Source organism: Gorilla gorilla, chromosome 17, assembly GCF_029281585.2.
Source record: "Gorilla gorilla gorilla isolate KB3781 chromosome 17, NHGRI_mGorGor1-v2.1_pri, whole genome shotgun sequence".
Classification (NCBI taxonomy): domain Eukaryota; kingdom Metazoa; phylum Chordata; class Mammalia; order Primates; family Hominidae; genus Gorilla; species Gorilla gorilla.
Window position 1 is genome coordinate 51,168,802 of NC_073241.2, and position 27,470 is coordinate 51,196,271.

Below are 27,470 nucleotides of genomic sequence, written 5' to 3' on the forward strand. Positions count from 1 at the left end.
AGGAGGAGTTAAGTAGACTGAATAATGAAGAATGATGGGAAGGTAGAGATGGTGGGATGGGGAGGGGTTGAGAGAAGCTGAGAACTCAAAGGTAAGAGTGGGAGAACTGGGACTGCAGGGAGAAGTTAGGAGGGGGTGACATTCAGGTTCAGACCCCAGGAAAATCCTAATGTTGAGGGGAGGGATGTTTATGAGTTTTTTGTGTCTGACAATGGCCAAATGCTGCAAGGTCCTTGATGAAATTGCTAATTCTCTTAGGTTGCATCTCCCCAGAAGAAGACACTGAAACAAGGATTTCAGTGCAAGTTGTTTCATGGGAGACTTCAAGAAGCATCAGGGTCGATCCCAGCACTTTGGGAGGCCAAGGTAGGAGAACTGCTTGAGCCTAGGAGTTTGGGTCCAGCCTGGGCAACAGAGTGAGACCTCATTTCTACAAATAAAAAAATTAAATTAAATTAAAAAATAGAAGCATCAACAAGAGAGTAGAGAAGAGATACAGGGGAGAGACGGAAACCAGTGGAGGATGTGATCTTGAGCAGCTCCTCTTGTGGGCGACTGGGCCTCAAGCCCCCTGGGGAGCTCTCGGAATTGATGAAGAACCAGCCTCAGAGTCTCTTCCTTGAAGAGCGAGGAAGCTGAGGCATTTGATCTCTAACTCCTTCTAACTTGTCCTCATCATTGGCTGACAGCTACTCCCAGGGGTAGCAGCTCCCTGGAATTTTTGACTTGCCTTGTGAGCAGCATCAGCTGCCTGTGGGATGCGGGAGGAGTACAGGGGACTGTGGGCACGGCACTGATGGCATCCGCAGCACTCGTGTCCCCTTCTACCGTATGCATTTGAAAACACTTGCCATCACTTATTAATATGATTGATTTATTGTGAATATCATACTGTATTTATTAATTCTAGGATGGCTCTCCGCTTAACACTTCTTAAATTAGAACACCTCTTATAATTCACAGGACATCTTTCAATAGCTCCTGGCCAACTGGCAGCAGAATTTTCCCTTCCTGTGCATGAATGACCTTGGATATTATTCTTGGTGGCATGACTGGACACCTGCAGCCTCTTGATGTTTCCAGTCAAAAAGGTATTTAAGAGCCATTTGTCAGGCGGACCACTTGAGCCCATGAGTTTGAGGCCAGCCTGGGCAACATAGTGGCACGCTGTTTCTAAAAAACAAAACAAAACAAAAACAAAACAAACAAACAAAAAAACAAAAAACGAAAGAAAGGAAGAAAGAAAGAGAAAAGAGCAGTAATACCTTGATCATTGGTCATTGGTCATTGTCTTTAAAACAACTTTCCATTGATATCTTCTGGGGAGAACAAGAGAGCACTAGTGTCAAAACTTCAACCAGCTTGGAAGAAAATTCTAGAGATAAGAGAGCAATAATTTTTTAGGTTGAATCACATAACTTTGCCATCTTTTGGTCAAAAACAGTCTAATGAGCAATTTCACTTGGTTCCACTTACAAGAAAAGTTCCATCTCTAACACTCTTGATGGGACTGTGTGCAGAAATAAGGGCATTGACAAGTCGGAATTAAAACATAATCTAGAAGGGTTGCATTCTGAATATAAAAAGTTTTAGGAATATTTAAACCAGTTTGTTTTACTTATGTTTTCCTTCTTTATACATATGACAAGAATAATATTTTTAAAAAAATTATTTAAAGCCCTATTCATAGCTTGAAAAATAATTCTTGCAGTAAAAGCATTTGCAAAAGTATGAAATAAAATTTGACATGACAAGGAAGCATTATATCATTAATTGGCAGCTTTTCTTCCTTAGTGATGTAAAATAATGACATCATAACAATCAAAGAGTGTCTCAGATTTGGTGAAATATGATTTATCCCGCCATGGACCTCAGAGGCAGAGAGTGAGGTTGATCATAATTCTTGGTTTCAGGTCATATTTTCACCAATGGTTTGTGCTAGACCTATCTCTGATTTTGTCATTGAATATTGGGTGATAATTATCTCAGTCATATAGATAATAGAAGTGAGAAATGGGGCTAAGAGGGAAAATTAGGGTGAGATATTCTAAAACCTTCTTGGTTTTAGACATTGCAAATATCTTCTCCCATTTCATCTTTTAACTTCATCTATAGTATATTTTGTTAAACAAAAATTCCTAATTTTTATGTAATTGAGTTTTTTAACATTGTTGCCTGACAGCTCATGTTTTTGGAGTTTTGTTTAAGGAGTCCTTTTCCTGTAGGTCACAAAGATTTTCTTCAACATTTTCTTGTTTTGACTTCATAGTTTTATTTTTCATTCCGAAATTTTTTAGTCCATCTTGAGTCCACCTTTGTTTGCGATGTTACGTGGGATTGAGTTTTATTTTTCTTATAGTAAAAAAGTTTCCCCCAGGCTTCCGCTAAACAGACTTTCCACCATTCACTTATGGTGCCACCTTTATCATATGTTAAATTCCCACATATGCATGAGGGTATATCTGAAGTCTCCTTCAGTTCCATTGGTCAGTTTGTCTGTTCATGAGTACATTACCACACTGCTTTTATTATTATAGCTTTTAAATATATCTTAATATATGCTAGAGTATGTCCCCCTCTTCAATCTTATATAAAGTCAATTAAGACTTTGGGACGCTGAGGCAGGCAGATCACTTGAGGCCAGGAGTATGAGACCAGCTTGGACATATGGTGAAACCCTGTCTCTAACAAAAATACAAAAAATTAGCTGGGCGTGGTGGCACACGCCTGTGGTCCCAGCTACTTGGGAGGCTGAGGTAGGAGGATCATTTGAACCTGGGAGCCAGAGGTTGCAGTGAGCTGTGATTGCACCACTGAACTCCAGCGTGGGTGACAGAGTGAGACCCTGTCTCAAAATAAACAAACAAACAAACAAACAAACAAATAAAGTTAATTATGTATTTTTGGTGGATACTTCTTCCATATAAATTTTAGAATGTGTTTATTTTCTTTAAAAGTCCAATTGGAATTGCACTAAATTTGTAGATTAATTTGGGGGAGAACTCAGGGAATCCATCCAAGAGCATGGCATAGCTCCCCACTAACTCAGCTCATTTTGTACATCCTTTGTTATAGTTTAAAATGTTTTCCATCAGAAGATTTATAAATTCTTGACTTAGTAACTTCTCAGTTACTATATATTTTTTGTTGCTGTTATGAATAATACTATATTTTAAAAAGTGATGTTTCCTAGGCAGTTATCATTAGTTTAGAGCAGAGATAGGCACGCTTTTTCTGTAAAGGGCCAGATAGTAAATATTTTAAGCTTGGCAGCCATGTAAGTTCTCTGTTACATATTCTTCTTTTTCTTTTTCTTAGTTTTTTTACAACCCTTTAATAAATGTAAAAACCATTCTTAGCTGGTGGGGGCCTTACAAAAACAGGCCTTAGAGGGCGTTTGGCCCACAGCATCTTAGTTTTCCAGTTGCTAGTGTAGAAAAATGGTATTGACCTGTGTACATTTCTCTTTTAGTCTATGGTGTTGCTGAGCTCTCTTATTAGTTCTAATGATTTGCCTGATTGTTCTGTTAGTTTTCTACATAGGTGAATAATACAATTTTTATGTCTTCCCTTTTAATTCTTACCTCTCTTACTTCTTTTCCTCTTGTAGGGTTGGCCAGGACTTTTCCTTGTAATGTTCAACAGACGTAATGACAGTGGGCAGTCTTATCTTATTCTTATCTTAAAGGGAATACATCTAAAGTTTTTTCTTAACTATAATGTTTACTAAAGGCTTTGGTGTATTACTTTTACCAAGTTAAGAAAGTTTCCTTCTATTCCTAGTTTTCTAGGGATTTTTAAAAAAATCATAATTAAGTGGTGACTTTTATCTGAAACTTTTTCCATCATTTGAGATAATGCAATTTACCTCTTGTAGCCTACTAATGAGGTAAATTGATCTGATAGATTTTCACAGGTTGAACCATCCTTGCATTTCTGAGATAAACTTCATTGATCAGGATTCAGTTAGCTATTGTTCTATTTAAGAATTTTATATCTACATTTCTAAGGGCAAGAGGCCTGTAATTTTCTTTTCTTATCAGGTTCTTATCTGACATTGAAATCAAGATTACATAGGTCTCATAAAATGAACTGTAAACCTGTCTTATTTTCTGGCACAACTTGTATAATATAAGAGTTAACTGTACTTTCAAAGTTTGCTAGACTTCCTCTGTAAATTATTTAAGGTAAAGTTTTCTTTTTGTGAGGGGAGGTTTTGTTGACTACCTTTTCAATGTCTTTCATGCTTATTGGCTTATTTAAATTTTCTATTTTTTCTTGCACCAATTTTGTCATTTTTCCCCCTAGGAATTTATCCACTTCATTTTGGTCATAATATGTGTTAGTGTATAATTGTTAATAATATTTCTATAATTATTTTCTAATCTATTATATCTATTCTTTTCATTCTTTATTTTATCCATTTAAATATTTTCTCTTTTTCTTCATCAGTCTTGCAACATGTTTGCTACATTATTAGTCTTAAAAGAAAATAGCCCTTTAGTTTTGTTAAGATTCTCTTATTTTTGCCCCTTACTTCTTTAATTTCTACCCTTCTCTGTGTAATAATTTCCTTCGTTTTTGCTTTTAAAAATTTGTCCTGTTACAGTTTACTCAATTTTTTGAGTTGAATCTCACTGGTGTATAACCTTTCTTGCTTCTTGGTAGAATTGTGTGGCCAGGTGCGGTGGTCACACCTGTAATTCCAGCACTTTGGGAGGCCAAGGTGGGTGGATAACTTGAGGTTAGGAGTTTGAGACCAGACACCAACATGGTGAAATCCCGTCTCTACTAAAAATGCAAAAATTAGCTTGGTGTGGTGGCGCATGCCTGTGATTCCAGGTACTTGGGAGGCTGAGGCACGAGAATTGCTTGTACCCAGGAGGTGGAGGTTGCAGTGACCAAGATCATGCCACTGCACTCCAGCCTGGGCAACAGAGCGAGATTCTGTCTCAAAAAAATAAAAAAAAGACTTGTTTAAAAATATAACTTTTCCTTTAGCATTGCTTTAGCTGTGTCCTCCAAATTTTGACATGTATATTTGACATGTCAAATAATACATTGACATGTATTATTTGACATGACAAATAATTCTCAATATTTATTAATTTTAAAAAATCAAGTTATTTAAAATGTTATTTAGTTGGAAAACAGTATTATTTTGTAATATGCTTTTTAGTTTTGATGCATATAGTATTTTTAAGCAACTATTTTGTTTTTAAGTTTTAATTTGTTATTTTATGAATTTATTGAGGCTACCTTTATGGTCTAATAAATCATCTTGTTTTGTAAATGTTCTACATTCACATGAAAAGAATGTGTTTCTATATTTGTTGAATGTAGAGTTTATCTATTTTTTTTCTTTTCTTTTCCTTTTTTTTTTTTTTTTTGAGATGGAGTCTCGCTTTGTTGCCCAGGCTGGAGTGCAGTGGCATGATCGCGGCTCACTGCAACGTCTGCCTCACAGGTTCAAGTGATTCTCCTGCCTCAGCCTCCCAAGTAAACTGGGATTACAGGCACCTACCACCATGTCTGGTTAATTTTTGTATTTTCAGTAGAGATGGGGTTTCACCATGTTGGCCAGGCTGGTCTCGAACTCCTGACCTCAGGTGACCTGCCCACCTCGGCCTCTCAAAGTGCTGGGATTACAGGCCTGAGCCACTGCGCCTGGCCGAGTTTATATATTTCTAAAAGTTTGAGGTTGTTAACTGCATTGAATATCTCTTATTTTCTTTTTTATTAATCTATTAGTTCCTGAAAATAGTCTGTTAAAATTTCCAGCTATAATCTGTTTTTCCTTAGAGTTAGGTCAATTATTTATTGTTTTACATATCTTGAGATTGTATTGTTAAGTGTATATGTGTTTTGATGGTTATGTCTTCTTTTCTTTTTTTAAATTTTATTTTGGTTGGGTGAGGTGGGCTCACACCTGTATTCCCAATACTTTGAGAAGCTAAGGTGGGAAGATCGCTTGACTAGCCTGGGAAACATAGTGATCCCAGTCTTGGACTCAAGTGATCCTCCTGCCTTAGCCTCCTGAGTGGCTGCAATTACAGGTGCACAACACCATGCCGACTTTTATATCTGCTTTTCATTTTCCTCCTTTTCAGTTTCTATGTTTTTTCCTGTTCACTTTTGACACTTTTTTCAGAAATTGATTTTCTCTGTATTAAGATAGCTATATCTGCTTTCTATTGGTCCATAGCTACCTAGCATGTGTTTATCCATTCTTTATTTTTCAATGATTCTGTGTCTTCAAGTATGTCTTTTGTGGTCAACATATTATTGATAATTTTTTAATTTTTTTTTTTTTAGAGACAGAGTCTCACTCTGTTGCCCAGACTGGAGTGCAGTGGCACCATCAGAGCTCACTGTAACCTTGAACTCCTAGGATCAAGTAACTTTCCAGCCTCAGCTTCCTGAGTAGCTAGTACCACAGGCAAGTGCCAACATGCCTGGCTATTTTTTTTTTTAATTGTAGAGGCAGGGTCTCGCTATGTTGCCCAGGCTGGTCTTGAACTCCTGGACTTAAGCGATCCTTTTTGGCTTGACCTACCAAAGTGCTGGGATTATAAGCGTGAGCCATTGCACCTGGCCCAACATATTTTGTTTGTGTTATTTTTCAAATCTAATCTTAGAGTCTGTCTTCTAATTGGTGAGCTAATTTGAAAAAAATTCTAAAATATTTTTCTTCATAATTTATTCACATATTCCCCGCTTTTATTTTAAAAAGTCTCCTGGGACTCGTATTAGATATTGATATGTTTTCTGCCCTTCAAGTCTCTTAACTTTTAAAGCACTTTTAATGTGTCCTTATCCTTTCCTGCTGCCTGTTAGAGAGTTCATCTAATTTCGCTTTTGTCTTCTATTATTTTTTCTTTTTTCTTTTTTTTGAGATGGAGTTTCGCTCTTGTTGCCCAGGCTGGAGTGCAGTGGCGCAATCTCGGCTCACTGTAACCTCCACCTCCCGGGTTCAAGTGATTCTCCTGCCTTAGCCTCCCGAGTGGCTGTGATTACAGGTGCATGCCACAATGCTCAGCTAATTTTTGTATTTTTTTGTAGAGATGGGGTTTTACCATGTTGGCCAGGCTGGTCTGGAACTCCTGACCTCAGGTGATCCACCCACCTTGGCCTCCCAAAGTGCTAGGATTACAGGCATGAGCCACGGCACCCAGCTTTCTATAATTTTCTATTATTTTTTCTATCTATTGTGTTCTTTACGTCAACTTTTATGTATTCGTAGTCAACTTTTCTACCTTTTTCTTATAGTTTTTAATTCTTAATTTTTGGTCCTAAGATATATAACTCCTTGTTTATATATACAAACTATATATATATATAGTGTTTATTTAAAATTCTTGGTCCATCTGTTTCCATTTTGCTTTAGCTGGTATCTGTATTTAGCTCACTGTTTGTCTGTTAGAGACGTTCTCAGGTATCTAGTTATTTGTGCCTGTGAGCTCATGTTCACCTGGGAATAACAGCTGCTCTTTCTGGTAATGTGTTTGGGGAAAGGGATGAAGGCCAGACCCCAAGCCAAATCTCTCTGAGTATTAGGGAGAGGGGAGTAGGAAGTCCCAGTGCAGAGAGATGCCCTCAGCTACTGTTAATTATTTCTTTTTCAGGAGTAATATCCACCGGACAACTCTGCTTCAGGAATGCTTCTTTAAACTCTTTGAAATAAGCAGCTCTAGTAGAAGCCAGTTTCCTTAGTTTGTAGTACCCTAGTCATGGGCAACTGGTGTGTGGGGGACCATCAGTCCAGGCCTGTTTTTATTAATATCTCACTCTAACAGGACTTTTTTGCTACCCTGATATTACCATTCTGACACGGGACAGGCTTGGGGCTGTTGCTGTCAATTTCTCTGGAGTTGGGTGAAATATATATTTTTATTTTAATTTGGATTCCTTGATAATAAATGAGGTTGAACTATACATACATATGTTATATATGTTTGTACATATATATATACACACAGTATATATAAATTTTACAACAAGGATTTCTTTTATGAATTGTTAATTCACTTTGCCCATTTTATTATTTATTTATTTGTATTGATTGATAAAATGTCTTTGTATGTGATAAATAGTTTTTCTTATGTAGCTTTCGTATTCTGTTTCAATGAGTTGCCTTTTATAACTTTATTTATGATATTTCTTTGCTAAACAGCCTTGTTAATTTTTATATAGCTAAATATGTCTTTTATTTTTCATTTATGACCTCTGGGTTTTATGCCTCTACTTAATTTTAGTGATGCAAATAAACCCCTCACACATAAACAAATGAGGATTTTAAACAAATCTGTTACTTATTAAATATTTATTTTTTACTTTTACTATTTATTTATTTTAGGGATGGGGGGGTCTCCCTGTGTTGCCCAGGCTGGTCTAGAACTTCTGGCCCCAAGCAATCCTCCTGCCTCTGCCTCCCAAAGTGCTGGGATAACAGGCATGCACCACTATGCCTGGCTTATTTTTACTTTTTAAAACTTGCTGTTCATTTCTAAAAAATGAGATCTTGCTGTATTGCCCAGGCTGGAGGGCAATGCTGGTGACCACAGTGCACTGCAATCTTGAACTCCTGACCTCAAAGCAATCCTCTCGCCTCAGTCAAGTAGGTGTGTGTGCCACCATGCCTAGCTGTTATTAGATTTTTAAATTTAAAAAGTACACACTTGACATAAACAAATTAAGCAATTTGAAAGGCTATAAAGTTAATATTCTTCCCCTCCCCCATGATCAATCTCAGATAATTAATGTAAACACTTTTCTCACAAGTATATATACTTATAGAAGCTTCTATCTCTCAAATCATTACTCTGCAAGTTTTTTTTTTTTTCTTTTTTCCCCGAGACGGAGTCTTGCTCTGTCACCCAGGCTGGAATGCAGGGCCTGATCTCAGCTCACTGCAACCTCTGCCTCCCGGGTTCAAGCGATTCTCCTGCCTCAGCCTCCCGAGTAGCTGGGATTACAGGCATGTGCCACCACGCCCAGCTAATTTTTATATTTTTAGTAGAGACAGGGTTTCACCATGTTGGCCAGGCTGGTCTCAAACTCCTGACCTCCAGCAATCTGCCCGCCTTGGCCTCCCAAAGCATTGGGATTACAGGCGTGAGCCACTGCAACCGGCCTTGCAAGTTGTTTTTTAAAAAGAAAGCATGGTATTTATAGCTATCACATCAGACCAATATTTATAATTTAATTCATTATTTTCTTAGAAAAATAATATTTTGGCTGGGTGCAGTGGTGTGGGCCTGTAGTCCCAGCTACTCAGGAGGCTGAGGCTGGGGGATCCCTTCAGCCTAGGACTTTGAAGCTGTAGTGTTCTATGATTGCACCTGTGAATAGCCACTGCACTCCAACCTGTGCAACACAATGAGACCCTGTCTCAAAAAATAATAATTAAAAATAACATTCTGTGATATGGATGTTCTACAATCTATTTATCTATTCTCTTACTGATAGATATGCTAGTTTTTTCCAGCTTTTGTGAATATAAATAACAATAAACAAGCAACAAATATCCTTGGATCAGTGGAAATGGATAGTCCAAAAATAGTTCAAAGAATATTGAACTCAAGAGTTGGAGACCAACCTGGGCAACATGGTGAAAACCCATCTCTAAAAATACAAAAAATACAAAAAATTAGCTGGGCGTGGTGGTGCATGCCTGTAGTCCCAGCTACTTGCTGGGCTGAGGCAGGAGGATCGCTTTAACCTGGGAGGTTGAGGCTGCAGTGAGCCAGGATTGGGCTACTGCACTCCAGCCTAGGTGACAAAGTGAGATCCTAAAACAAAACAAAGATGATTTATTTAATAAGTAATGCTAGCATAACTAACAGTTTCCACCTGGGACAAAAATAACACTTCTTTTTTATACCATGTATAGAAATAAGCTCCAGATACAATAAGACTAAAATGTAAAAAATTTGAAATATTAGGAGACAATTTAGCAGACTATTTTTATATAATTTCAGAGTTGGGAAATTTTTTCTTTTAGAAATTTTGGAAGCCTTGAAATCATAAAAGAAAAAACATGAACAGGTTTAAATGTATAAAAAATTAATGTTTTATGTCTACATGATACAGGTAACACTAAAGGTTTTTACATGTCATTTTAAGGACAAATAAATGTTCAGGTCTTGGATTTTGTCTGATGAGAAATGGAATTTTATTACTACAGAGTCTGCATAACTATATCTGACCATAACTATCTGTACATAACTACACCTAACTATATATCGATACTTATATAACTATATTTGATATGTTGTAATGGGATTTTGTTCTAATGATTATATTTCTCGAAATTGCATCTCTAAAATCTGAAAATTTAACAGTACTTCTTTACTGGGAATTATTGCGAGGAAAAGAGTTACATAGTTTATACCACTCCTCATTCTACAATATTTACGTATGTGGATGTGGGTGAATTTTCTTCCAGAGGGGATTTTGGAAATTTCGTTAAGTAAGTGATGAAACTGGTATGATGGCTGAAGATAACTGAAGGGTAATTAGAGTTCTTTTGTTTGGCTTTTAGGTGGCAAAAAGTTTAGCTGTGGCTGACATATAAATATACAATTGGATATTTCTTTTAAAAAGTTGACTTTGCTAACAGACACCAGATTTTTTTTCTTTGTTCTGGATGATGAGTTGTAAGTGGATCAAAAAGAAGTATTGATTTGTTCCACTGGCACACTAAAGGAGCATTCAGTGTTTTAAATCTTTAACAAGACATTTATTGCCCTAATCTCTAAAATCAGTGGTTATAAATTAGGATGCTTCCTGCAAAGTTAGGTTTATAACCAGCTTCTTGTTTAACTGGGAACTTTAAAGATGATCCAGTTTTAGTCCCATCTCATCTGTGAAATGAGGACACTGGGGCCAGAGGGATTAAGTCACTTCTCAGAGTTAATGAAGAGCAAAGCCCGGACTAGAACCCTCCCGCTGTTTTTAACTCTTCTTCATAGGGAACCAGGGGTGCCAACAACAGGGGGCAGAAAAAGACTAGTGGCAAAGGCATTTGAATTGGGAATATAATAATGTCTCCCCAAAGATTTCCTGCTGCTGTAGCATACTGTATTTTATGGGCACTGTCCGCTCCTGGACAATTTCTGTTGCTTCCTTGGAGAGGCCACTGAAAGCAGACGTCTGCAAGGCAGCATCCCGACTGTCCATGCCTTGAGTCCTGATTCTTCAAATGCCCATGCTTCTGTGCATCCGGACAATTGTGGAGTGAGCAGACAAGGCAGGGAGAAGTGACTTATACGACGTGATTCAGCAACATAAAAAGAGGGGCTTACTTATTTCATACATTCATGATGAACCCATCCTAACTGGATCATTAAATTATTGACTTAACTTCAATAATATAATTATCTCAGTAGAATCTACTTGGGCTTCTGAATCAAGGTAAATTGTGATTTTATCACACGTAAGTTGAAAAGGTATGAAATGGAGGTGAGCAAATGGACACCTTTAGGAAAGAGACTTGGTTGTGATGTCTTGTGGGGGGATGATCAGGGAGAGATGTGGGTTTGCATGGGGGCTGGAAGGAAGCAATTTATAATGTACACGGGGCCCCCTACAAATGGCTCTATTTTTTCTTGTAAGGATATGTATTGGTCAGATGTTTTCAAATTCACATAATGTTTGGGCCAGATGATAACCTGTTGAGTCATTAATATCTGTCCCTTGCTTTTTGTTCTGCTGCTGCATTTGGGTTTTAGCCATTCATTATCTCTTGCTTGGAAATTGTCAATGGTCTTCTCCTTAGTCTCACTACTAGTGCCAATCCCCTTCCTAGCCATTTTCTATGTGACTTCCAATGTGACCCTTTTGAAAGCACAGGGAGATATTGCTACACACGTATTAAAATGGCCAAAATTAGAAACCAAAATAAAACAAAAAAATCATGTGGCTGAGTGGGGAAGATTACTTGAGGTCAGGAATTTGAGACCACTCTGGGTTAACATAGTGAGACCCCTGTCTCTACACACAAAAAGTAATAATTTAAGGGCGAGGTGCGGTGGCTCATGCCTGTAATCCCAGCACTTTGGGAGGCCAAGGCGGGTGGATCTGCTGAGGTGAGGAGTTCGAGACCAGCCTGACCAACATGGTGAAACCCCTTATCTACTAAAAACCACAAAAATTAGCCAGGCATGGTGGTGGGGACCTGTAATCCCAGCTACTCTGGAGGCTGAGGCAGGAGAATTCCTTGAACCTGGGAGGCAGAGGTTGCAGTGAGTTGAGATCACGCCATTACACTCCAGCCTGGGCAACAGAGCAAGACTCTGTCTCAAAAAAAAAAAAAAAACAGTAATAATTCAAAAAATTAGCCAGGCATGGCAGCATGCACCTGTAATCCCAGGTTTTTGGGAGGCTAAAGTGGGAGGATTCCTTGAGCCCAGGAGTTTGAGGCTGCAGTGAGCTATGATCATATTACTAAACTCCAGCCTAGGTGACAGAGTGAGACTTTGTCTCAAAAAAAAAAAAAAAAAAAGTTGTGTGTGAACGTAAGTTTTTACTTCATGTGGGTAAATATCTAAACATGTGATTGCATGGTTGAATGGTAAATATACATTTCACTTTTTTTTTTTTCGAGATGGAGTTTCACTCTTGTTGCCAAGGCTGGAGTGCAATGGCATGATCTCAGCTCACAGCAAACTCTGCCTCCCGGGTTCAAGCAATTCTCCTGCCTCAGCCTCCCGAGTAGCTGGGATTACAGTCATACACCACCATACCCAGCTAATTTTTGTATTTTTAATAGAGATGGGGTTTCACCACGTTGGCCAGGCTGGTCTTGAACTCCTGACCTCAAGTGATCTGCCTGCCTTGGCCTCCCAAAGTGCTGGGATTATAGGCGTGAGCCACTGCACCTGGCCACAAAAACCTTTATGCAAATGTTTAAACAGCTTGATTTGTGATTGCCCCAAACTGCAAACAACCCAAATGTTCTTCAAGTGGCAAACGGTTCTACAAACTATGGTACATCCATGACATGAAATTTACTCAGCAATAAGAAGAAATGAACTCCCCATACCTGAGGTAACATGAATGGATCTCAAATGCATTACGCTAAGTGGAAAAAGCCAGGCTCTAAAAGTAGTGTACCATATGATTTCATATTTATGACTTTCTGGAAGAGGTAAAACTACAGGAACAGAAAACAAATGTGGTTGCCAGAGGCTGGGTAGGGATAGAAGAGTGATTGATTACAAAGCCTGGGGAAATATTTTGAGTTGATGGAACTGTTCTTTTTTTTTTTTTTTTTTTGAGACAGGGTCTCAGTCTGTCACCCAGGCTGGAATGCAGTGGTGCCATCTTGCTCACTGCAACCTCCGCCTCCCAGGTTCAAGTGATTCTCCTGCCTCAGCCTCTTGAGTAGCTGGGATTACAGGCATGCACCATCATGCCTGGCTAATTTTTGTATTTGTAGTAGAGTCAGGGTTCCACCCTGTTGGCCAGGCTGGTCTTGAACTCCTGACCTCAAGTGATTCTCCCACCTCGGCCTCCCAAAGTACTGGGATTACAGGCATGAGCCACCATGCCTGTTCTGATGGAACTGTCCTATATTTGGGTTGTGTGAGTAGTTATGTGACTACATCCATTTGTCAAAAGTCACAGAACTGCATGCTAAACTGCGTAAATTTTAATATACGTAAATTATATCTCAATTTAAGAAAAGATCCTTGTTTAGGTATAAGAACCAATGAGATGTACCTGTTGAATTTCAGCTTCTTATCATGCCTCTGCCATTCTGCATTGAGCTGTATTGCAGAGTTGGGAACATCTTGGGCTGTGGGGTTATGGTGGCTTCCACTCCTCTCCTCCCTAGGGGAGAGGCACATTTAGCCAGCTAAGAACGAAACCACATATTCCTACCCAACTTTCTCCCTTCCACATATTAGCCAGACCCAACCTTGCTTAGCTTTTGAGATCAGACGGGATCGGGTGCTTTCAGAGTACTATGGCAGCAGGCCCTACCCAACTTTCTATCCATAGAACCCTGCCCCCTTCAGGTTCAGGAGCGTCTTGATTAATCTAGTGGGTCATTCATCAAATGTGAATTGTAGGTTCATTGTTTATTTTTTCTTTAATTCCACAAAGTGAGTAGTTCAGATGCATTTTAGGGGTTACACTTTGTTTTGCGTATAAATGGATGCTTGAAGGGAAATTAGCTTCTCTGGGCCCTGAGCTTACAGCATTCTTCATTGCTCTTGCTGGGCTGCCTGTTTCTTCTTTGGTGTTCCTGGTCTGTACTGAAGAGTCCAGGGAAAAGACCTCACTGATCAGAGAATCACTCATTGCCTTACTCTTCTGTCCTACTGTCAGGGACGGTTCTGATTTTTGCTTCAGGACACATGATCATCCTAATTGTAGCCTCCAGAGGTGTCAGGCTCACTAATGGTTCTGAGGCCATCTTGATTCCAGAGCAAGCAGCTGATTTGTTTTTTCCTTGATTTCCTGTTCTTGGTGACAGGTTTGATCATACTAGGTGTTAGAAACCCAGTAAGAAATGAATGAAAATACAATTTAGTGACACACATTGGCAAAACATTAACATTTCCCAGTTCTCTTGATTATGATGAAAAGGGGGCTTGTTCTTGGACTCTAAATTATTATTATTACTTCTTGTTTTAATTTTCTTGCTTTAATCAAGTGGAATGTTAATCCATTTTCTCGGAGCTGAATTTAGAATTTCTCAGGATGCATCTGGATCCAGTTCTACTGACACAAAATATTTCCAGTCTTAATTCTTTCTACATTGAAGATAAGAACGGCCAGGTGCGGTGGCTCACACCTGTAATCCCAGCACTTTGGGAGGCCAAGGTGGGTGGATCACTTGAGATCAGGAATTGAAGACTAGCCTCGCCAACATGGTGAAATCTCATCTCTACAAAAATACAAAAATTAGCCGGGCATGATGGCATATGCCTGTAATCCCAGCTACTTGGGAGGCTGAGGCAGAAGAATTGCTTGAGCCTGGGAGGTGGAGGTTGCAGTGAGCCGAGACTGCACCGTTGCACTCCAGCCTGGGTGACAGATCAAGATTCCGTCTCAAAAAAAAAAAAAAAAAAAGACCAAGATTTCTCTGTGAGAGTAAACAAGAGTGCTCACCATCTATGCAGCACAGAAGAGAAAGCAGGGGCCTCCTTTCCGCCCTCCGGTTTAATGACATGGAAGAGGAGGAGTGGGGCAGAGGCCAAGATGCAGCGTTTCCTGGAGCCCCAAACCCTCATTGGAGCACTTTCTTTTCCGGCAACGAAGGCCAACATTCTTCTGCAACTCCACAGATGACCCTGCTACACAGATTTATTTTTCCTGAATCTAACGTGTCAAAAAATTCCAGGGCCAGGACCCTTGCTATTTCCAAGCCAACCTTTCACCCTAGAGTTTCCCAGTGATGTTCTTAAGGAAGTGAGACATTTGGTTTGCTTCATACCAGCTGATTCAACTGACCCGGGAAAGGTTGTAGTTAATTCTTTTTGTTGTTGTTGTTTGTTTTTTTTTGAGACGGAGTCCCTCTCTGTCACCCAGGCTGTAGTGAAGTGGTGTGATCTCAGCTCACTGCAGCCTCTGCCTCCTGGGTTCAAGTGATCCTCCTGCCTCAGCCTCATGAGTAGCTGAGACTACAGGTGCGCACTACTACACCCAGCTAATTTTTGTATTTTTAGTAGATACGGGGTTTTGCCATGTTGGCCAGGATGGTCTTGAACTCCTGACCTCAGGTGATCTCCCCGCCTCGGCCTCCCAAAGTGCTGGGATTACAGTTGTGAACCACTGTGCCCGGCCTGGTTGTGGTTAATTCTGCAACTGCTGCCTTGCTGGGCTACTGTGGGAAACAATGTTTTTTCAACTAAGCCAGTAAGATGGCAGCACCAAAGGAACTCCTCAAGCACCCACCTGAGCACTGTCTCTGGTCCCCTGTTATCCCAATGTCTCGAGGCTAGCTTCATGCCATCTTTGCCAAGGATTTTCTCTAAGCCCGGCTTTTCATGTGGATGGCATGTTTCTCCCATAAGGCCTAGTTGTATTTGTTTGGAAACCTCCCATGGTGCCTAATGCAATCCCTAGCACATATATTGGGTTACATACTTGGGGCTGTTCTGCAGTCTGCCTGGGGCTTGGAGCTGGTTTCATCTTTTTTTAGAGCATAGATCCAATTGTGGGCAGGTAGGTGCCTTTCAGCCTTAGGGGCTCTAAGCTCTCTGTGAGGATTGGCTGGGTGTTTCTAGATGTTCGCTGTCACTACTGGTGGGTTTTCTTTGCCTGCCTGTAACTGTCTCTGCCTCCCCTAGTTTTGCCACCATTTAGTGATATTGACAATGAAAATGACAATGGCAGCAAGAGGACCGACAGGCAGTATAGAATAGTGTGGATTCTGCAGGCCAACTACCTGGGTTCACATTCTATTTCTGCTGCTTACTAGTTGTGTGACCTTGGGCAAGTTGCCTAACCTCTCTGTGCCTCAGTTTCTCATTTGTAATAGTCTCTATTTCATATGGTTGTCATGAATTAGAAGTGAGTAAATATGTGTAAATTCTTAAAACTTCACATGTCATCTATTATTTTTATTGTTAGTACAGTTACCATGTATTGGATGCTCACTAAATGTCAGGCACTATTAAAAGTATCTCATAGTTATTTTATTTAAACCCTTACAACAACCTTGTGAGAGGAGTATGCTTATACCCATTTTAAAGGTAAGGACACTAAGGCTCAGTAACTCATTCAGATCGTTCCACTAATGAGTGGTAGAACCAGGATACAAACCCAGGGCTGCCTGCATCTGATGCCTTGCTCTTTTTTTTAAAAAAAGAATATATATATATATATATATTTTTTTTTTTATTTTTTTATTTTTTTATTTTTTAAGACAGGGTCTTACTATGTTGCCCAGGCTGGTCTTGAACTCCTGAGCTCAAGTGATCCTCCCGCCTCAGCCTTTCGAAGTGCTGGGATTACAGGTGTGAACCATCGCACCAGCCTGATGACTTGCTCTTAATCAGTTTGCTAATATATCTTCTTATATCGACATGGCCAATCACAAATATGGTACATTAGCTGTTGTAGCTCCTTTCCTTTTCATCTGCATTTGGAGAGATATGTCGTGACTCTATTTTTTTCTCTTCCATGATCTCTTTTCTTCCACTATGGTTGGCAAAAATACCTTGCCAATGTTTTGGAGTGACTGAAAGTTGAGGTAACCATCTCAGCCACAGCTTATGAGGTCTTCAGGATGGCTTGGTTCCTCAAGGAGTCAGGCATTTGTGAAGTCTATGCTGCCCAGGGCTGGAAGAAATTTTGGATGACAGAGAAGGTTTGTGGTTATACTTTTGTCTTTATTTCCAAATTGCGTCTACAACGGGTTGATCAAGTGGTCTAGATTCTGAGGCTGCAGACCTACCCGATGCCCTTGTTTGTGGTCTCATTAGCTTGTGGTACCTGATATAGGTTAGATAGATCTCGGATCTTTCTGCACTGTTGGGCAAGCCTACAAAGTCATTTAACCTCCCTGCAGTTCTCTGAAAAGAAAAAGAATAACACTTGATTTATCAGGTTGGGAGGGAGTTAAAAATATGTCTGTGGAAGCTCTTAGCAGGCATTCAAGAAGTGTTTACTTCTCTAGTTCCAGTCTGTAGCTACAAATGTTGGCAAGAATTTTACAATGAATAACAGAAGGATATTTTATGTATCACACTTAGCCATTGTCACTAAGTAGAAAACATTCAGTGTGTACCCTCCAGGTCCACACTACGATGATTGAGCACTAGCCAGGGGGCACTATGCTAGATGAATTAAATGCTTATTGATCCTCCTAGCTCCCATGTAAGAGAGGGATTTTCTCCATTTTGCACATGAGAAAACAGGTTCAGAGAAATAAAAGTTTCCCAACGTCATACAGCTAGTTAGGCTCTAAAGAAGTACCGTCTTTATATGAAAGGAATAGAACAAATGTTATTCATTTGTCATGTTTGTTGATCATTTGATATGTACTTGGCACAGATTTAGGTGTTATGTTTATAAAGCAAAGAAATATACATGGAGACTTACACTTTAGTTGAAGAGATAATCACACAGACATTGCAGACTTAAAAGCCTGAACTCTGCCGGCCTCTCACTACAATACACTTGAAAATTCTGGGCCAAGCGTGGTGGCTCATGCCTGTAATCCCAGCACCTTGGGAGGCCAATGAGGGTGGATGACCTGGGGTTGGGAGTTCAAGACCAGCCTGGCCAACATGGCGAAATCCTGTCTCTACCAAAAATACAAAAATTAGCCAGGTGTGGTGGCGTGCAACTGTAATTTTTTTAAAACAAAGGGGTAAGCTAAAGCCTAAGGTGAAAATATCCTAGGAGAGAAGGTATTGGGATAATACAATTCTCCCTGTACAGAATCATGTACAATTTAGTGCTTAATACATAATTTTCTTTGGACAGGGAGAGAGGGATGTGATGCCCATCGGTCAGCCCCTTCAGAGAATTCTGTGTGGCATTTTGTCAGCTTCATGAGGTCATCTTCACCCCTCTCAGATTTACCATAACCACAGTGACTTCTAAAGGAAACTCTCACACTTGGTGAGAACTGTCCAACTACCCAAAGACAGATTGGCATCAAAACTGGGAGTGTAAGGGCTGGGTGCTGTGGCTTACACCTGTAATCCCAGCTACTTGGGAGGCTAAGATGGGAGGATCTCTTGAGGCCAGGAGTTTGAGATCAGCTTGGGCAACATAGTGAGACCCTGTATCAAAAAACAAAACAAAACAAAATCTAAGACTCTCTTTATCCCACAAATATCTATGAGTGCAGAGTTCTGTGCTAGAAGCAGCATGTTTACAGGTGAGAATGAGCCCCTTTGTCTGGAGGAGCCATTGTTTCTCCCTGCTGGTGGGGCTGTCATTTCCACTCTGCAGCCAGGGAGAGCCAAAGAGGTTGAACCTGAACAGAAGAAAAGCCCAGGAGGATTTGCATGCGCTTTGGTCTGCGTGCTCTAATCCAGCTTCCTTAGGTCCTTGGCAGAGGAGGTAAAATGAGCAGTAGAGATGTGAGGGAATTGGGGCACCCCCCAAGTTGGGTCCAATCTACTAAGAGATGCAAATTGATAAATAAACACTAAAACAATGAGGCTCTGCTAATCCTCTGACAAAGGACAAATTGCTAATCTAACCTCACTGCCAGGAAACCTGCCTCAGTTGAACAAAGGCCGCATTTTCAGCCGCTGTTGTATATGTAAACTGGCTGTGCTGGTCAGTTAAGTGGATTTACTCTCACCTGCCTCCCGGGGGAGGGGTGGCAGGTAATCCTTCCTTTCTCTAAACGTCTCAGCGAAACGGTCATCTGATCTGACCAGGAAAGGCCTGGGAGGATGTACAAAATTTTAGCCACTTTAGAATAATTGCCAAATTGCTCATGGACAAAAGGGCCAGTGTACGAAGGGGCAGGGGCTGGCAGTGGCAGCCCTTCCAGCTCAGGATTCGTAAAAGGCCTTGGGTGTCCCAGCCTCTCTCCAGCTGCCCCACCCCAGGGTTTGAGGCCTTCTCTGGAGAGAGGTGGTTGTCAGTGCTCCTGGGTGCTAGTGATTTTCTGACAAGGTGTCTGTCACCCGGGCCTTGCCGTGGGATGCAGCCTGCCTCCCTGTGGACTCTCTGCCCTCCCCGACTTCCTCATGAAGGCTGTCTCCCACTCAAGGTGTCAGCTCATTCATTCTTCCAACTGACCTGCAGAGGAGAGTCTGGCGCTGAGATGACACCTTCACAGACAGAGTGAACCCAAAGCTAATCACCTGGGGATGTCGCAGATAAGCCCCAGTCTCAGTGGCCTCTGGCCTCCTTTACCTTCTCCTGGCTCTGCCTCCGGTCAGCCCATGTCCTCCTCCTCAAAGGCACCCTTCTGGGTGGGCTAAAGCGTGGCTCCGTAAGGGAGGAAATGGTAGTTTTTCTGGAGCAACTGGTGCTCTTTAGACACATCCTGCTGTGATTTCACACACAGAAGTCTTGCTCAGGGGAACACAGCCTGGGTCTCTTTACAGTGTCAGAATTCCAAAGCATCTTCACACTCCCGGGTTTGAGGCCCAGGGACGACCTTTGAAGTCATTTCTGGAGATGCTACCAAGGAACGGGTGATTTCAAACACAGATTCAGAATTGATCAAGAATAAGCACAACTTAGCCCTGACAGGGCCTTTGAGAGGGTGCCTGGGTGATGTTTGGAAGCCTCCCCACATTCAGAGATGGAATTCTTTCTGCTATGCCCCCTTCCATGTGGGACTGCAGACACAGACTCTTGGTTCTGTGACCAGAGACTCTTATGTTAAGACTCATGACAAATTTTCTGTCTGTTTGGCTGGGCGTGGTGGCTCACGCCTGTAATCCTAACAGTTTGGGAGGCCAATGTGGGTGGATGGCTTGAGCCCAGGAATTTGAGACCAGCCTGGGCGAAATGGAGAAATCCTGCCTCTACTAAAAAACAGAAAAATTATCTGGATGTGGTGGTGGACGCCTGTGGTCCCAGCTACTCAGGAGGCTGAGGCGGGAGAATCCTTTGAGCAGGGAGGCATAGATTGCAGTGAACTGAGATCACACCACTGCACTCCAGTCTGGGCAACAGAGGGAGACCCTGTCTCAAAAAAAAAAAAAAAAAAAAAAAATTCTGACTGTTCAGGCTCAGATGCCTACTTTATGGTCCCAATTCAAAGGCTGCCACTTGGGACTGAATCTCCAGGGGACTGTCACAGAGGTGGAGGGTGAGGGTGGGTGAACGGGTGAGTGGGTGAACAGGGCTGAGCTGCTGAAAAGCTTTCTTGGTTTTGGTCCGAGGCTCAGCTCACAAAGCCCGCCCCCCTCCATGAGGGACACTCCTTTGCTCCTGCTGGCTTTTTTGGAGCGCCCACTCTTGAAGGCTCCCCTGTCATGCCGTTTGGAGGATGATAGTTATACTGGTTCTGAATCCCATGCCCCTGACATTCCTCTTGTCCAGGTCCTCGTCCAAGTCTTGGTGGCAAATCCACCTTCCAGGCTCCATCTTAGCGGCAGCACTGGCAGGCTGGTCTCTTGCCCTTTGGCCCTGTCTCTCTCCTGGCTTTCTGGGCCGCACACTCTGTGGGTTCTCCTCCCTCTTCCAGGCCCTCTGCCAGCTCCTGCTCCTCCCTCGTCCTCACTCAGCTCCTACACATCCTTCAGGGCCCAACTCAGAGAGGAGTTGCCCAAAACCTCTGCATCTGCTCTGGTCCAAAGTATGTTCACTCTCTTATTCTCTTATTGCATCCTGTTCCTTCCCTCCAACAAACTTCCACTGGTCATTTGCTCATATTTATATAGATATACTCTCTGCTTCCCTCTTTCAGACTAAACTCCATGATGGAGACCATGTCTATGTTGTTCAGATGCTATAGCGATGCCTTGCACAGGGCTTGGTGCATAGTAGGTGCTCAATAAATACTTGCTGAAGGAGTGAATGGATGGCTGAATGCATGCTTACAGTGTACTGTGTGATGCTGAGCGATTCTATATATTATCTTATTTATGCCTCATGTAGATCTTATCGAGCAAGTGTTATGATCATTTTACAGGTGAAGAAACTGAGGCTTTGAGAAGTTAAGTGAATTCCTTAAGGTCACAGTTGGTGTCGGTGCTGAGATTAGAACTTAAATCTCTCTGACCTCAAGCCCTAGACTCCATTTCTTATAACCGCTCACTGGGGAAGGTGGGTTGCATTCCTCCAACATTGTTTCCGTCTTATCAGTTTCTTACTTTCTTACTCAAGAACATCGGTGGTTCCCTATTATTCATTGTATCCCTACCTAACTCTTTGCCTAACCTTCAGGGCTGGACACTGATGACTGTGATGGCTCTTTACTCTTTAACACAGAACTTAGACTTCAGATAAGCAAATTAAGGACCATTTAATTATGGTAAGTTTCTATTTTCTTCATGTTTGCTTAGGCAGCTAAGCATGCAGGTTCTAAATCAATCAGTCTAGGGTTCAATTCCGGTTTCATCATCCCTGTGATCCTCCCTCTTTTGTCTTTGAATTTGAGAGGCTCTTTAAAAACTACCATTTCTTAATCTTATGCAAAAAATGTGTCTTACTTAAGAATGTAATGCACATTTTAGTTGAAAGGCAGGGAGATAACTGGTATTTCCTAAACCCTTCTCTCTCTTAATTCTTTAGTACGGAGGCTGATTTTACTCTTTTTTTTTTTTTTTGAGACAGGGTCTTACTCTGTCACCAAGGCTGGAGTACAATGAGATTGTGGCTCATTGCGGCCTTGACCTCCTGGGCTCAAGAGATCCTCCCAGCCTTCTGAGTAGCTGGGACCACAAGTGAGCACCACCATGCCTGGCTAATTTTTAATTTTATGTGGAGACGGTGTCTCCCTATGTTGCCCAATTTTTCTCTTTCTAATTGTGGTGCTATTATAGTTAGGAATTGATATAGGATCATGAGGGAAATGCAAGTCAAAACCAAAATAGATACTCCTTCCCTTCTGTTAGGGTGACTATTATAGGAAAACACACACACATACACATAACAGAAAATAACAGGTGTTGGTGAGGACGTGGAGAAACTGGAACCCTTGTGCATTGCTGGTGGGAATGTAAAATGGTGTTTCCACTGTGAAAAACAGTATTTTTGGGATCTTCAAAAAATTAGGCCAGGCGCGGTGGCTCATGCCTGTAATCCTAGCACTTTGGGAGGCCAAGGCGGGCGGATCACGAGGTCAAGAGATTGAGACCATCCTGGCCAACATGATGAAACCCCATCTCCACTAAAAATACAAAAATTAGCTGGGAGTGGTGGTGGGTGTCTGAGTCCTAGCTACTTGGGAGGCTGAGGCAGGAGAATTACTTGAACCCGGGAGGCAGAGGTCGCAGTGAGCCAAGATCATGCCACTGCACTCCAGCCTGGAGACAGAGCGAGACTTTGTCTCAAAAAAAAAAAAAAAAAAAAATTAGACATAGGCTGGGTGCAGTGGCTCATGCCTGTTATCTGTAATCCCAGCACTTTGGGAGGCTGAGGCAGATGGATCACTTGAGGTCAGGAGTTTGAGACCAGCCTGGCCAACATGGTGAAACCTCATCTCTACTAAAAATACAAAAATTAGCTGAGTGTGGTGGTGCATGCCTGTAATCTCAGCTACTTGGGAGGCTGAGGCAGGAGAATCACTTGAACCCGGGAGGCTGACGTTGCAGTGAGCTGAGATAGTGCCACTGCACTGCACTCTAGCCCTGGCAAAAAAGCGAGACTCTTTCTCAAAACAAAAACAAAAACAAAAGTTAGACAGAATTACCATATGTCTCAGCAATCTGAATATATACGCTAAATAATCGAAAGCAGGGACTGGAAGAAATATTTATATACCCATGTCCATAAGCAGCATTATTCACAAGAGCCCGAAGATGGAGACAATTCAAGCGTCTATCAATAGATGAACAAACAAAAGTGATACATACATGCCATGAAATATTATTCAGCCTTCAAAAGGGATGCAGTTCTGATAGATGCCATGACATGGATGAACTTCAAGAACATTATGCCAAGTGAAATAGCCAGTCACAAAAGGACAAATTGTATGATTCTACTAATGAGAGATACCTAAAATAGGCAAATTCATAGAGACAGAAAGTAGAGCAGAGGTCACCAGGGGCTGGGGGGAGGGGCAATGGACAGTCATGGTTTAATGGGCACAGAGTTCCAGTTACGGATAATGAAAAACTTCTGGAGATGGATGGTGGTGTTGGTCGCACAACCGTGTAGATGTATACATATAATAGCACTGAGTTGTACACTTAAAAATGGTTAAAATGGCAAATTTCATATTATATATATTTTAACACAATTAAAAAAGGAATCAATATAGGAAATTACTGCATGCCAGGCACTATTCTAAGTACTTTATATGCATTAATTCTTTTAATTTTACAACATTCTAGGCAAATAATAATGAGCCATAATAATTAGCATATTATTCCTGTGGTAATAATAATTGAACTATCTGGGCCATCTTAGGATAAATGCTGTTTGGACATAATACTCTATAATGTAATATACTCCTTTAATTCAATTTTCTAAGACTTCATTTAGAATTTTCTTATCTCCAGCAGAGTGATCTTTCTAATATGTAAATGTGAGCAGGCTGGGCATGGTGGTTTGCCCCCGTAATCCCAGCACTTTGGGAGGCCAAGCGGGGAGGATTGCTTCAGGCCAGGAGTTCAAACCAGCCTGGGCAACATAGTGAGACCCCATCTCTACAGAATTTTTTTTTTTTAATTAGCTGGGCATGGTGGCATGAGCCTGTAGTCCCAGCTACTCAAGAGGCTGAGGTGGCAAGATTGCTTGAGCAATGAGCTATGATGGCACCACTGTACTCCAGCCTAGGTGACGGAGAAAGACCCTGTCTCAAAAAAACAAAACAAAACGTATATATGTGTATGTGTGTGTGTGTGTGTGTGTGTGTGAGCAAATCATTTCAGGGTTGACATTTGTGTTGTTTCCTGAATTTCATCTGTACTGCATAAGCTGGAGTCTATTCTTTGAATCTCCTGGAATCTACTCTTTGAACTGCAATTAACTCTTCCTTTGACAACTATGTGCTTAAATCATACTAATTTTTTCTGGGTTTTCTGAGTATGTTATCTTCCTCCATGCTAATGTGTTTTTGAAAAGGCTATTTTCTTTGCCTGAAAACCACCTTTGTCCTCAAGTCTTGCAAAAGTCTTGCTCATCCTTCAAGTGTCACCCAGAGGTCACCACCTTGTGTAGCCTGCCTTCTCCTCCCCAGCAGAGCTCCTTGCTCCCTCTCTGTGCTCTTTTAACCTCCCAGGGACAGTACTTATCACATTGTGTGCAACGTATTTGATCCAGGTCTTTCTTATCCACTAGCCCAGTGGCTTCCAAACTGGAGCTTGAGCTTACCAGGGTGTAAATGCAAGAGGATTCATAGTGGGGGGGATTTTATAAATTCTATATATTGTTTATCTCCTCCATTTCAATGCATTTTATTTTTATATTTGTATATTTTTATATTTGTATATTATGTAATATGTAAATATGTTAGTATACTTATATTTTATTATATATGTATGTATACAGACATACATACACATATATATTAGATCACTATTATATATTATTGGCTTTATATATATGATTAATACATAAATAAATTTACATATAGAGGGATATCTGCTCAATTTTTTTTCACTGATGGAACAAATAATAAAAGTCATTGGAGACCACTGCAGTAGACAATGAGATTCTTGACAGCGAGGTCTTATTTTAGCCTCAATTTATATCCACCAATATTGTAGGTGAGGCAACATATATGCCCAATATATATTTGAAAGGTTAAATGAGAAAGTATGGAACAGGTAGAACTCTTTAATACAAGAGTAATAAATAGTGAATTATATAGTGATCCAACTCAAGTTGTGGTTACTAAGGTTGATTTTTATTTTGTTTTTTAATATATAGGGTCTCACTCCGTCTCTCTGGCTGGAGTGCAGTGGCATGATCATGGCTTACTGCAGTCTCAACCTCCTCGGCTCAGGTGATCCTTCCACCTCAGCCTCCCAAGTAGCTGGGACTACAGACATATGCCACCATGCCTAGCTAATTTTTTGTATTTTTTGTAAAGATGGAGTTTCGCTGTGTTGCCCAGGCTGGTCTCGAACCCCTGGGCTCAAGTGATTCACCTATCTCGGCCTCCTCAAGTATTGGGATTACAGGCGTGAGCCACCGCACCCAGCCAAGGCTGATTTTTTACAGGAATAAAAGTCTCCAAAGGGACGAGAAATGAACCATTATGACCAGGTTCTTCTCCATATGGCTGAGTGTCCATTTAAGCATCCAGAGCCAGTTCCACAGCAGGCGACAGGTGATCCCAGGTAAGTATCTCTGCACCAGGTCTGTGGGTTGGTGCCACATCCCTGGTTTCTCTATATTCTCCCTGCCCTGACCCCACCGTTCATTCCCCCCTATCCTATCCCCAATTCAACCTTGATGGTCCCACTGGCTAAATAGTAGGGTTGCCAGGTAAAATACAAGATGTCCAGTGAAATTTGAATTTCAGGTGATCAGCGAATAATATTTTAGTATAAGTATGTCCCAAATATTGCATGGTTTTTATCTGAAATTCAGATTTCATTGGATTTCCTGCATTTTTATTTGGTAAATCTGGCAACCCTACTTAATAGACTCAGGGGCGTGCTCCAAAATAGTCAACAGTAGCTACTATTTGAGGCTTCCTCCCTGTGCCAGGTACAGTTGCTATGCACTTTGTGTACAGCATCTCTTTTAAGCCTTATATTAATGATCTGAGACCGGTATAATCATCTCTATTTTTACAGCCAGGGAGACTGGGAACAGCCCAAGGTCACCCCATAGGAACTGGAGGAATAATAATTTGAACTTGTGAACTTGGGTCTGTCCAACTCCAAAGCCTATTTCTTGTAGGGATACAGATTTGAGTTAAACATGTAGGGCACTTTGGACCAGGTAAAAATGCCTGAAATAGGGGTCAGGCATCATGAATTGTGGTGAGTTTCCTCGCAGGGGCTGGAAGCAGGGATGTTGCTGGATTCTTTAGCCCCAGACATAAGATTTGGATCAATGTCTTCGGAAGCCTTTTATTTTCTGTTCAAGCTGAAAAACTCCTTGAACATTATTTGAGGAATTATACATACATGTGTGTATTTTGCAATGGAAATGGGAAAACAATTTTTTTTTGTTTTGTTTTGAGACTGAATCTTGCTCTGTCTCCCAGGCTGGAGTGCAGTGGTGCAGTCTCGGCTCACTGCAACATCTACCCCCCAGGGTTCAAGCGATTCTCCTGCCTCAGCCTCCCGAGTAGCTGGGATTACTGGCATGTGCCATCAAGCCTGGCTAATTTTTGTATTTTTGTAAAGATGGGGTTTCACCATGTTGGCCAGGCTGGTCTCAAACTCCTGATCTCAGGTGATCCACCCACCTCAGCCTCCCAAAGTGCTGGGATTACAGGCGTGAGCCACCGTGCCTGACCTGGTTTGTTCTTTTTAGAGACAGAGTCTCACTCTATCACCTAGGTGGAGTGTGGTGGCACAGTCATAGATCACTGCAGCCTCAAGCTCTTGGGCTCAAGCGATTCTCCCGTCTCAGCCTCCTGGGGAGCTAGGACTACAGGCACGTGCCACCATGCCCACCTAATTTAAGAAAAGTCTCACTATATTGCCCAGGCTAAGTGACTTATATAACAGATTTATCATTAAGATTACATAAGTTTATATTAGACATATAGTGACGTTTGGGATCTCAGTGTTAAGTTCTGCTACCTAAAATGGCAACAAGAATTATTTAAGATCTTTATGCAGTGCTTTCTGCAATGAGGGATTTATTACTGTGTTTTGATAGTGATTCATCAACAATTGCAGGAAATACCCAGCTGCTGAAACAGGATGTGCATATGAAATACAACAGCTTAGACCGGC

At 41.2% G+C, this 27,470-nt stretch overlaps 1 long non-coding RNA gene across 1 annotated transcript; it reads left to right on the forward strand.

Annotated features, from left to right (window-relative positions):
- On the forward strand, positions 1-27,470 carry LOC129528366 (uncharacterized). The gene is made up of 5 exons (XR_008673632.2): positions 1-91; positions 259-366; positions 964-1,091; positions 25,774-25,892; positions 27,414-27,470. It is a non-coding gene; the product is annotated as an uncharacterized lncRNA (long non-coding RNA).